Source organism: Geotrypetes seraphini, chromosome 8 (genome assembly GCF_902459505.1).
Source record: "Geotrypetes seraphini chromosome 8, aGeoSer1.1, whole genome shotgun sequence".
Lineage (NCBI taxonomy): Eukaryota > Metazoa > Chordata > Amphibia > Gymnophiona > Dermophiidae > Geotrypetes > Geotrypetes seraphini.
In genome coordinates this window covers 17,421,343-17,433,916 of record NC_047091.1, presented here as the reverse complement: position 1 = coordinate 17,433,916, position 12,574 = coordinate 17,421,343, and the positions used below count along the sequence as shown (strand labels likewise).

The following is a 12,574-nucleotide window of genomic DNA, read 5'->3' as shown; positions in this document are numbered from 1 at the left end:
AAAAACATATTTTATACCTCCCTGCCGCCTTCCCGGCCTTACCTGGTGATCTAGCGGGCTTTCGGAGCAGGAGCGATCTTCCTACGCTCCTGCCCCGTGCAGATCGCCATGAGGAAATGGCTGTAGGGAGTTCCCGTCATAGTCTCGAGAGACTACAGGAACTCACAGCAGCCATTTCCTCATGGCGATCTGCACGGGGCAGGAGCGTAGGAAGATCGCTCCTGCCCCGAAAGCCCTCTAGACCACCAGGTAAGGCCGGGAAGGCGGCAGGGAGGTGGGGGTGGGTCAGAGCTGGATAATCGCGGTTTTTCGCCATTCGCGGTCCGGTTCTGCCCATATCCCCCGCGAATAACGAGGGAGAAGTATAACAATCATTCCCACGATTTCTTCGTGATAACATAGTATCAAAAATTATCTTTTGAAATGTCTCTAGGGATTTTCAAGAACTCACAGATTTTGTACAGAAATATTTTGACAATAAGGGAGGCCCTTATGAGGGTAATTTTCCAAAACACACATGGTATGCTATTCAGAAACAAATGGTTAATCATTCTCAGGAGTTTAGAAAGAAAACAAATAAGCGAAAGTGCCTTTTTATTCAAGGCCTATGTAGGGGAATTATTAGTATCAGACAAGAAAATACTGACTTGAACACTCATCAGTGTCATCAGTTGTCCAAAGACTTAGATGAGGCCCAAATTAATATATCCATGCTAAGAACCCAAATTGTTCAAGCTACAAATTCCTTTTTAGCTGTAAATGAACAATTAGAAGAGGCTAAGGCACAGTTCATTTGCTCAACGACGGGCAAGATATAGCATCTTGGGTTTCCCTACCCAGATAACTGTACAACCTAAAACAGAGGTTTGAACTCATAATGGGAACTGTTTATCTTCATAGCTTAGAGATTCTGCAGGGCAGGGGATGTGAATGTTGGAGGTAAGAGAGGCATCTGCAAAGGGCAGACTGGCTGTTTATAAAAGGGTACTGCAAGCTTACCTTCATTTCAAAGAATAAAAATAAAAAAGTATGGGAGATGTCAGCCCTAGCATTTGCTAGCAATCAGCATTTTCGGTTAGCCCAGGGGTGTCCAATGTCGGTCCTCGAGGGCCGAAATCCAGTGGGTTTTCAGGATTTCCCCAATGAATATGCATTGAAAGCAGTGCATGCACATAGATCTCATGCATATTCATTGGGGAAATCCTGAAAACCCAACTGGATTGCGGCCCTCGAGGACCGACATTGGACACCCCTGGGTTAGCCTAACCAAGCCATACTGAGACTTTCCCTGTGTAGAGATACTCCAGCAGCATGCTCTATTAACCGGCCCTGAAGCAGTGGGGTTAATAAGTTTCCACGAAACGCTGGCCACGTTGGCATGTTTTGAAGCAATTTGCTGTGAATATATAGTCTGGAGCTAAGTAACTTTAAATTCTACTATGAACACTTGGATGATAAAATTTAGTCTCTTTCCAAGGAAATAGTGCATTTAAATCATAAACCGAATAGTATAGTAAGAATTAACAATTTAGATTTTATAAAGTGTTATTAAACTTTTGTATGAAAATTAGAAGAAAAACTTTTTAGGAATTTACGTATAATAAAATCTAAAACTTAATTTTAGTGGAAGTTAGGGACTGGAGGGTTGCCGATGATTGGAGCAAAGGAGCTGGAAATCTACGCAGACTTGTGCGGTCAGAGTCTATGACTTGCGTAGGCTCCTTAACTGAGGCCCCTCTAGTTAGGAATTAGTATTGTTTGCACTTTTCCTAATATAGTGGGAATTTAGGAGTCTTTATTAGCCTAACCAATGTCAGCAAAGGCCTATGGGAGATCATGTCTGACCAATCACGTTTCGATACGCGTGATTGGAGCAGACAAGTTAAATAGGCGGGGCATTTTCCATTGTCCATGTTCGAGGAGCCACCATGTTGAATCCTGGAGTCGTATTGAGAGTACGCTGGGGCTTTTGGTTCATCGAATGAAGAGGAGAAAAAAAATTTCTTACAGACGTTAAGTATCCTAAATATTTTTTATTCTTGTCTTGTAGGATTGACCACCTTTTACATCCTGAGGCAGCTTACAATTAGCAAAACGCTGGCCATCGTCGATGTGCGGTGTGCTTTTGTTTCTATCTCTGTGAAACACTCCTCTTCAATGTTGTCGTATGCACTAGTAGCTAACCTAAATCTTTTTGGGTGTTTTGAACGTTAAGCGGATATTTACCCACTTGCATTGCACAAGGCTTTTTCTTAAAGTGAAATATTATATGAGGAGGTTTTTTTATGCCAATGACTTAAATGCACCCCGGTTAGCCTCCACTTATTTACAACCCGAGTCATCGGTTTGGTGGAGGGGGATCTGCCGCTTTTTCCTATCTCAAGATAATTTTCAGAGAAAAAGCGTTTTGAGATGCTGGTTGTGGATGGTCCGTTTTTGGTTTCAATATCTAGTGCCTATAACAACAATAAGTACTTCCTGTACGGCCCCATTGGTTTTTCATGTTTATGGTTACTGTGCTGTGAACCAGGTCGAGAATGTAGTTGGATATTACCTTAGGGAATGCCATTGCAGACAGCCTTAATTCAATCAATGATTAGAGGACCTGGCAGTAAAAAGGTGCTAAAGACAGCTGTTCCGCAGGGGTCGGTACTCAGATCACTGCTGTTCAATGTATTTATAAACAATCTAGAAACAGGGACAAAGTGCGAAGTAATAAAATTTGCAGACATAGAAACATAGAAAATGACGGCAGAAAAGGGCCATAGCCCATCAAGTCTGCCCATACCAATGACCCACCCCCCTGACTTTACTCCCCTAGAGATCCCACGTGAATATCCCATTTTTTCTTAAAATCTGACACGCTGTTGGCCTCAATCACCTGCTGAGGTAGTTCGTTCCAATGATCGACCACCCTTTTGGTGAAGAAGTACTTCCTGGAATCACCATGAAATTTCCCTCCCCTTACTTTCAGCGAGTGACCTCTGGTGGTTGAGGGCCCTATAAGACAGAAGATATCATCTTCCACCTCTATACGGCCCGTGATATACTTAAACGTCTCAATCATGTCTCCCCTCTCTCTTCGTTCCTCCAGTGAGTACAGCTGCAATTTATTTAGCCTTTCTTCATACGTGAGATCCCTGAGCCCCAAGACCATCCTGGTGGCCATTCGCTGAACCGACTCAATTCGCAGCACATCCTTCCGGTAGTGTGGTCTCCAGAATTGAACACAATACTCCAGATGAGGTCTTACCATGGATCTGTACAGCGGCATTATAACTTCAGGTCTTCTGCTGACAAAACCCCTACGGACACAGCCCATCATTTGTCTTGCCTTGGAGGAAGCCTTCTCCACTTGATTGGCAGCCTTCATATCATCACTAATGATCACTCCTAAATCATGTTCCGCCAAACCATTTAGTGGAGTTGGGACAAAAGAGGACTGTGAAGATTTACAAAGGGACCTGAACAAACTAGAAGAGTGGGCGACGAGACGGCAGATGAAGTTTAATGTAGAGAAACGTAAAGTCTTGCATGTAGGAAACAGAAACCCGAAGTACAGCTATACGATGGGAGGGCTGGTAATGGGTGAAAGTACCCAAGAAAAGGACTTGGGGGTAATAGTGGACAAAACAATGAAGCCGTCGGCACAGTGCACAGCAGCCTCAAAGAAGGCGAACAGAATGCTAGGTATTATCAAGAAAGGTATTACAGCCAGAACGAAAGAGGTTATCCTGCCTTTGTATCGGGCGATGGTGCAACCGCATCTAGAGTACTGCATCCAATATTGGTCGCCGTACCTTAAGAAGGATAAGGCGATACTCGAGAGGGTTCAGAAAAGAGCGACGCGATTGATAAAAGGTATGGAAAACTTTTCATATGCTGAAAGATTGGAGAAACTGGGGCTCTTTTCCCTGGAAAAGCAGAGGCTTAGAGGGGACATGATAGAGACTTTCAAGATCACGATGGGTATAGAGAAAGTGGAGAGGGACAGATTCTTCAAACTTTCGAAAACTACAAGAACGAGAGGGCTTTCGGAAAAATTAAAAGGGGACAGATTCAGAACCAATGCTAGGAAGTTCTTCTTCACCCAAAGGGTGGTGGACACCTGGAATGCGCTTCCAGAGGGAGTGATAGGACAGAGTACGATATTGGGGTTCAAGAAGGGATTAGATGATTTCCTGAAGGAAAAAGGGATAGAAGGGTATAGATAGAGAAATACTATACAGGTCCTGGAGCTGATGGGCCGCCACGTGGGCGGACTGCTGGGCATGATGGACCTCTGGTCTGACCCAGCAGAGGCAATGCTTATGTTCTTATATCTTCCCCCCTCGCCTTCCGTCCTCAGACAGCTTGCTAATTTTGCTGTCTCATGAGATTAGGAGCTCCAAGGTCAACAGGTTTTTCATGAACCTCAAGTTGTCCAAACTGTCTGAGAGCTCCTGGCTGCACAGTGCAGCTGGAAGACATGGGGGAAGGAAACGGCTGGACATGGGGATAGTGGAGAGAAGAAATACACTAGGCCAGAGTGCAGAGATGCCAAGGGTAACCCATTCAGAAGAGTGGCATGCACCACCCCAATAAGTGAAACTCAAGGTCAGTGAGTTAGATTTTTCTCGCAGTGTATTCAATGTATAAATTTGGCCTGGTGGTGAAGCAACTGGAACCCAAGGAAGGGCTGCTGGCTACACATTGACAAGTAATGCCTTCATGAGCATATAAAAATGTATTTCTCTATCGTGGATGACATGTTACAACTTTTAAACTCAATTATTTCAAACACTTAACAACACTACACCACATGTAAATCTACAACAAACTGTACTTTAAGGTCCCTCAATTAAACCTGATCACCCAAATAAAGACAGACATTTCAACACACAACAGATTCTGCAAAATCTTTCAAAACCCTGTCTGATGCTTCCCGGGATGCATCTCAAGGAAGGCCCAAGGCAGGCTAATTTGGTTGATGCAGCATTGCTACTGGTGGTGAGTTAAACAATTTAGAGCGGGGGTGTCAAAGTCCCTCCTCGAGGGCCGCAATCCAGTCGGGTTTTTAGGATTCCCCCAATGAATATGCATGAGATCTATTTGCATGCACTGCTTTCATGGTATGCTAACAGATCTCATGCATATTCATTGGGGAAATCCTGAAAACCCGACTGGATTGCGGCCGAGGAGAGACTTTGACATCCCTGATTTAGAGGGTCCGTGGGGAGGGAGGGAGAGGTGCAGATGCTGGAACCAGGAAGGAGGAAAGGGAAGGGGAGAGACACAGGATAGCCTAGAATAGCCCTGACCCAGCAACCTGGTGAAAGTCAGGGCCCTGCGGCTGGGAAGACTTAACCTTTCCAAACCTCTTATACCAGGCATCTATAACCTTCTGCAATTTATCTTCCAGGCACAGGTGAGTAGTACCGGTAGTTCCCTCCTTCCCCTGCAAAACAGCAGCTTGCAGCCTTTTTTGACTGGTCCACCTCAGCTTTGCTATCACAGTTAACCAACCCTCCTCCCTATCCCCCCACCCACCCACCCAGTTGCTTCCTTCTGGAATTTGTGAGGAATCAGAAGCAGAGAAAAGATTATTCATAACGGCAAATGAATTTTGATTTCCAAGTGCCACAGTGAGATGTGTTCTTTCAGGATACCTGGAACGTAGCATGATAATCCCAAAGGCAAGTCAGCCTGAAGAAACGGGAGCAAGGATATATTATTATCACAGTCGGTGCACCTGCCACAACAGATGCTGTCCATCTACATAAGCCAAGGCAACCTCGATTACAAACTCTCCAAGTAAAGAAATTTGTCGTACAGTTAATGGCTTGTCGGGTAAGCCTGAGAGCCTCTTGAAAAATGCAGGCGGTTCATTACATTCGTAGGTAAGATCTTAATAGAGCAGAGGTTTCTTTCCACAGTCCTCAAGGACCAGCAGATGGATCAAGTATGCAGGTTATCCCTAACAAATATGCATATTTGGTGGACTTTTCTTGAAAATCCTGACCTATTAAGATGGTTTGGGGAAATCCACTGCTTATTCCTAGGATAAACAGCATAAAATCTGTTTTACTCTTTTGGGATCATGCCAGGAACTTCTGACTTGGGTTGGCCACTATTGGAAGCAGGTTACTGGGCTTGATGGACTTTTGGTCTGTCCCAGTATGAGAAACTCTTAGGCTCTTATGTCAGAGAGTAAATAGCAGAGTTAATCCAAGGGGATTAGCTACCTTAGCCGAAATTTCAGCATTGTACTCTCCCATTTAAATTTCAGGCCCTTAACAACTCCCTCTGAGATCTGGATAATTAGACTCAGCAATCCTGTAAAAGCACATAATTGAATGTGATGGGGTCGATATTCAGTCGGCAGCATTATGCCTGGAAATTTAATGCCAATCCATGTTCAGGCTTTAGCCCTGAAATTTCACATTTACAGAGACAGCCAAACCATACCTGGTTATGTATAATCAGCAGTGGGAAACGCCCAGGGGGAGCCTAGGGGGACACCTAGGGTGGGAGACACCCAGGGAGATGGTGCTCCCGCCCTCTTCTCCGCCCTTGCTCCTTCCCCTCCCCCCTGCCATGCGCTCCTTCCCTTCTCCCTACCTTTTTAATTTCACCAGCGTAAACAGCATCATCAACCTGCTGCTCCCGCTGGCCTCGGCTCTCCTTGTGATGTCACTTCCTGGTCCTGCATCCAGGAAGTGACTTCAGAGAGAGAGCCAAGCCTAGTGTGAGCAGCAGATGGCAGATGCTGCTCACGCCAGCAAAGAGTTAGGAAGGAGCAAGGGGGGTGGAGAGGAGAGATGCCAGTGCTCCCATCAAGACAGCATCCGGAGCGGTACACCCCCCCTGCTCCCCCTGTATATACCACTGTGTGCAATATTCAGCACTTAACCAGCTATGGGGCATCGCATAAAGATAGGACTGACTTTTATGCTGACCTTAACTGATTAAGTGCTGAATATCGGCATTTAACTGGCCAAGTGCTAACTTTGCCCTTGGAATGCCCCTGAAAAAGCTGGTTTTGAGTCTGATGCTAACTGGTCATTTTCAGCAGCACTAACCAGGGAAAATGACCGGTTAGCCCCCAACAAGGGATTTAACTGTGAATGTCAACCCAACTATTTTTAGATTTAAAACTTGGGCCCAATATTCAGAAAATGCCGAGCTCATAATTATATGCTTCTAAGTTAGGTTCATAAATTTGTGCCCAATTTTCAGCTGAAAAGCCATCTTCATTTAGGAGCTTAAAAGTTAGGCTCAGATATTTAAGACTGCCTTTAGTTTGTCTAAATGTACGGGCCTAATTTATGAGCCTAGCACTGAAAATTCCTACCCTACATCCGCCCCTGTGACCGCTACCCTTTTGCGCCCCTAAATTTGAGTTTAGTGAAATTTTGAGTACAAATGCGCGCACTCAGCCCTAGTAAATTTTCAGAGGTCGATTTTATGCATATAATTCTCAAAGTCAGGCGCGTAAATACTTTGAATATTGAGCCTTTTCAACCAGATTCTATAAACAGCTCCTGAGGTTTGGCGCCTAGGTCGGTGTGCCTAGATGATCTAAGCCCCTAACTTACCCTCTCTTTTACAAAGCAGTGCTAGCAGCCGCCGCGTAGCAAAAGCCCTGAAGCCTTTTAAATCGCTATGGTCTTCGGCGCAGTTACCACAGTGACAGTCGCTAGCACGGCTTTCTAAAAGAGGGGGTTATTTTTTTTTAATTTGTGTAATCAGCGCCATTAGCGAGCCATCATAAGCTCATAATTGACAAAAATGAATTTTAATTGGGTGATAGGCACCTAACTCAACAGCTGCCTACCACTTTCAGTAGATGCGTAGTCCAAAGCACCTACAGTAAAGTAGCCATGGTTAAGAGCAGAACATGGGCAGATTTGGGGCATGTCTTGCATCTAGGTGCCTAAATCAGACTTAGGCACAGTAGGCACCTAACTTAGGTGCCCGTATTTAGGCCAAGAAAGCCTTAAGATTTTGAGGCCTACAGGCACTAAGTCTAGGGTTAGCCAGATTTACTAAACCCAAAGAGTAGCAACATTCCAGAGCTGAGATTGTGATGTCATAATGCCTCATTTCACCAATACCTAAGAGCCAACCTCATCAGTGATGTCATAATGGCTTCATTATATTATGCGTGGGTCACATAAAAACATAAGAGCTGCCATACTGGGACAGACTGAAGGTCCATCAAGCCCAGTATCCTGTTTCCAACAGTGGCCAACCCAGGACCCAAGTACCTAGCTAGATCCCAAGTAGTAAAACAGATTTTATGCTGCTTATCCTAGGAATAAGCAGTGGATTTCCCCAAGCCATCTCAATAATGGCCTATGTACTCCTCTTTTAGGAAATTAGCCTAACCTTTTTTAAACCCTGCTAAGCTAACTGATTTCACCACATTCTCCAGCAACGAATTCCACCTAAAATAGGGGTAAAAAGAGGAGACAATTGTAGGGATGTAATTTAGATTCCTAATTTAAGAGCTCAGTTTTTTTGGGGGGGGTTTTAAATATTGGACCCACTGATTTCTAATAATGCATTTCTCCAGGATTGTTCTTGGGGGGCTGGGGGGAGGGCACTGAAATGAAGCAGAATATGAGAGTTGAATGGAACATGATTGTTGAGTTTAATTATCAAAATCTCAGAGAAGGGGGGAAAACTGAGGGCTGGCAAGGCAACGGGGGTGGGTGCAAGAAAGGCAAGGTTTGCCTAGGACATCTATGACCTCTGCTCACTGAGTAGCAAGGGTAGGAGATACCCAGGGTGGTACCCCCTACAGCCCGTACTCTTTCCACATCAACTCCACCTGCGCCCTCCTCTCCGCCCCCTGCCACACTCGCGCCCTCCCTTCCCACCTCTTCAAATTTTCACCAGCACAAGCAACTTCTCTGGCCTGCTGTTCACGTTGGCTTTCCCTCGGATGTCACTGCCTGGCCCTGCGACCTGGAAATGATTTCAGAGGGAGCCAGGCCGGAGCGAGCAACTGTTTCTCACACTGGTGTAGATTTTAAAGAGGTATGGGGGCGGGGAAGAGAGGGCGTGAGCATGACGTGGGGGGCGGAGAGGTGCCAGCACCCTCACCAAGACGATGCCTGGGGCGACCCCCTCCCCCGCCAACTCTTACTACACTACTGCCTCTGCTCTAGACATTTAAATTGAAGACCTCTTAATAGAAAGGGGTTGAGGCAGAGCTGTTGGTCTGCTGGTAACTGGGTTATATAAGGAATGTATCTGTCAAGTCTTCCATCATGACTCCCCCAGAACAGCTCCTTTTGGAGAAAGGGAATAGGGAAAGTCTTTCTCTTCCATCTAGCCCAGAGTCTCGCTCTCCTAAATGCCAACAGAATGCCATTCATCATTCCAAGGTTGGTTTTTAATCTCTTTGCTTTCACTCTATTGAAACATTAGCATAACTTAAGTTGTTGTTTTTTTTTTTTTTAACAATGGTGAAGGCACGGAGAAATAAATCATTCCACGCACAGATGAAATGGTGAAGACGGAGAGCTTGGCAGAACTCGCAAACGCCCTCGAAGGGGTTGGGGAAAGAGCCGGTTAAGTCCATCCAGTCAGTGTGTCTGCAATCGCATTCAATGAAAATGTAAACATTGAGGGATCAAGGACCTGTAGTCCAGTCTCTAAGTAACAGAGCTGTGCAAAGATAATACTCTGCTCTCTATCAACAAGATTGTACAGAAATTAGTTCCTGTACCTCTTCTGCCTTCCAGAAATGGCTCTATACCTGAAGCTACTTTACAGAGCTTTTGCTTCCTCCATGGTATATATGGGCTTCATCCATTGTGTATATAGGTTGCTTGTGAGAGTGTATATGTGTGTGTGTGTGTGTGTGTGTGTGTATATATATATATATATATATATATATATATATACACTGTATATATACACAGTGTGTATATGTATATATGTGAGTGTGTATACTGTATGTGTCTGTATATATGTGTGTGTATTTGTGTGTGTATGTATATGTGTGTGTGAGAGTGTATATGTGTGTGTATATGTATTTGTGTATATATGTGTGTGTATACTGTATATGTGTATATGTGTAGGTGGATGTGTGGGTATATATATATATATATATATAGTATGTGTGTGTATATGTATTTGTGTATACATGTGTGTATACTGTATGTGTCTGTATTTATGTGTGTGTATTTGTGTGTGTGTATATATATGTGTGTGTGTGAGTGTATATGTGTGTGTATATGTATTTGTATATATATGTGTGTGTATATGTATGTGTGTATTTGTGTGGGTGGATGTGTGTATATCTATCTACATACAGTATGTATGTGTATAAGTGTATATATATATATGTGTGTGTGTATATGTATTTGTGTATATATGTGAGTGTGTATACTGCATGTGTCTGTATATATGTGTATGTATTTGTGTGTGTCTGTATATATGTGTGAGTGTATATGTGTGTGTATATGTATTTGTTTATGTGTGTGTATATATATGTGTGGGTGGATGTATACAGTATGTGTGTGTATAAGTGTGTGTGTATATATATGTGTATACGTATTTGTGTATATATGTGAGTGTTTATACTGTATGTGTCTATATATATGTGTGTGTGAGCAGCCCATATACACAATGGAGGAAGCCCATATATACCATGGATGAAGCCCTGAAGCCCGTATATACACACACATACACACTCGCAAGTAGATATATACGGACAAACTTCTATTGCTCAGAACTAAAGGCCACGTTAAACCGAATCAGTGTATTTTATCCTACAGTTAAGGATATTCCACACAGATGGAAAAGTGGGGGAGGAAACCTGTGATTGCCATTTGTGCTATCACGCAGCGAAAGCTGCACATCTGCTACAAACAAGCGGCTCGCTGTCTCAAAGTCTGCATTTCAAAGTGAGAGGCTACTTTCAAAGAAATGCTCTCCTGAATTGATCCTGGTGCCACCAGAGTCCAGTTTGCACCAGTTCCTTTCCACTCCAGGTAGGTCTCTGAGACAATCAGAAACTATAGGCTTTTTACCATTTGGGATCTGGCTCCCACCCATGCAAAAGATACACGTGTACACATGAAGCACACCTGCACTGACAAATTTTTGTTCCTCATCTCCTGAACAATGGGTTCCTTGGCTGCACAATGCCTTGGGGAATTGCAAACGTTCATTTCAGCGAGAAAATCAAGCCCATCGTTCCTGCAGTGTATTGCATTGCTCTTACCCTTATTGGACTTAGACGTACAAAAATGGGTGACAGGTCCCTGACAGCTGCAGAACAAGCCTGCAAGGGGTTACATTTTCCCATCCTGTCTCTCTCTCTCGCTGCTCTTTTCCTCAGGTTTTTTTGTTACTTTCTCAGCACTGGCTACGATTCTCACCTTTTCTCCTTCCTTTCTTTCATGCATTCATTCCCTTCCTTTCTTCCCTGTTTTGTCGCCTTTTCTCCTTCCTTTCTTTCATGCATTCATTCCCTTCCTTTCTTCCCTGTTTTGTCGCCTTTTCTCCTTTCTTTCTTTCATGCATTCATTCCCTTCCTTTCTTCCCTGTTTTGTCCGTCTCTTAGCTTGTCCTTATTGGACGTACCCGTCTCTCCTTCTACCTATGCAGTTGTCTCTCTTACCCCCTCTGTCTGTACCTTTGTCACAAGCAATTTCTACCCCCCCCCCCAAAAAAAAAAAAAAAAAAAAAAAAGCTTCCCCGACTTTAATCCACTAGAGAGATGCAAAGAAAGTCTCTTACTGTACCTTCTGGTGGCCCTAGACTCACATTCTTATCCGCCCCCGAGGATGGCTGTTCTCTAGTTCCTCACTTTAGATGCTGGCTTTGGAGAGAACACCCGCTAGGAAGGTAGAAGGTGGGCATCTCTCCCCACCGGGCAGCATGTCTTCTGATGAACCGATGGATAACAAAGTCCCAGCCAAGAAAGGAGCTGAAAGGGGGTGGGGGGGCTCTCCTCCCCAAGGCACCACATTCTCAGGTCTTAATCCTTGGGTTTAGCCATCTTCTTGGACCGAAACGCCGGTTTATATCTCATCTTGGAGCCGCTGTTGGTCCCTTCATTCCGGCTCGGGGCTCCCCAGGACGCCTCCAGAGTTTTTTTATTTATTTATTTATTTTTTAATCTTTTATTGCTGTTTCACCCCCCACTAAAATCCTTCAGCAACTCATTTTAGGTTTCAGTAGACACCCCCCCCCCCTCCGGGGACTCAGGATTCGGATCGCGGCAGCCCCCCTCCCCCTCAGTGATCCTGGACGGATTCGGTAGGATCGGTCCCCCCCTCCCGGTCTCGCCGATCGGACCCGTCAGCCGCCCGGCACTGGCGGAAAGCACATGGTGGGGGGGTCGTCTCTCTGACCCCCCCCCCCTTTGGGACCCCCCGATCGCCTTGGATCTGTCAAAGCCTCGGCGACGGGACCCCCCCGAGAGAAGTTGCGCTCGTTCTTCCCGGGTCCCCTCGGCCGCCTTTAGCTGGGGACAGGCGGGGCTGCTCCGGCTTCTTCCCCGGCGCCCGCAATTTTTGCGGAATGACGCGCGCGGCTTCCAGATGCTGCCTGCGCTGCGCCCGGGGTCTGG

At 45.1% G+C, this 12,574-nt stretch overlaps 1 protein-coding gene across 2 annotated transcripts in view; it reads right to left on the bottom strand.

The window, feature by feature from the left end:
* Positions 1-12,120, bottom strand: part of LOC117365815 (leucine-rich repeat and fibronectin type III domain-containing protein 1-like protein) — a 114,821-nt gene extending 102,701 nt beyond the window's left edge. For both annotated transcript variants that reach the window (XM_033956675.1, XM_033956676.1), the window contains exon 1: positions 11,745-12,120. The gene's annotated coding sequence lies outside the window, so the exon portion shown is untranslated. The remainder of the gene's footprint in view (positions 1-11,744) is intronic.
* Positions 12,121-12,574: the final 454 nt, after the last annotated feature.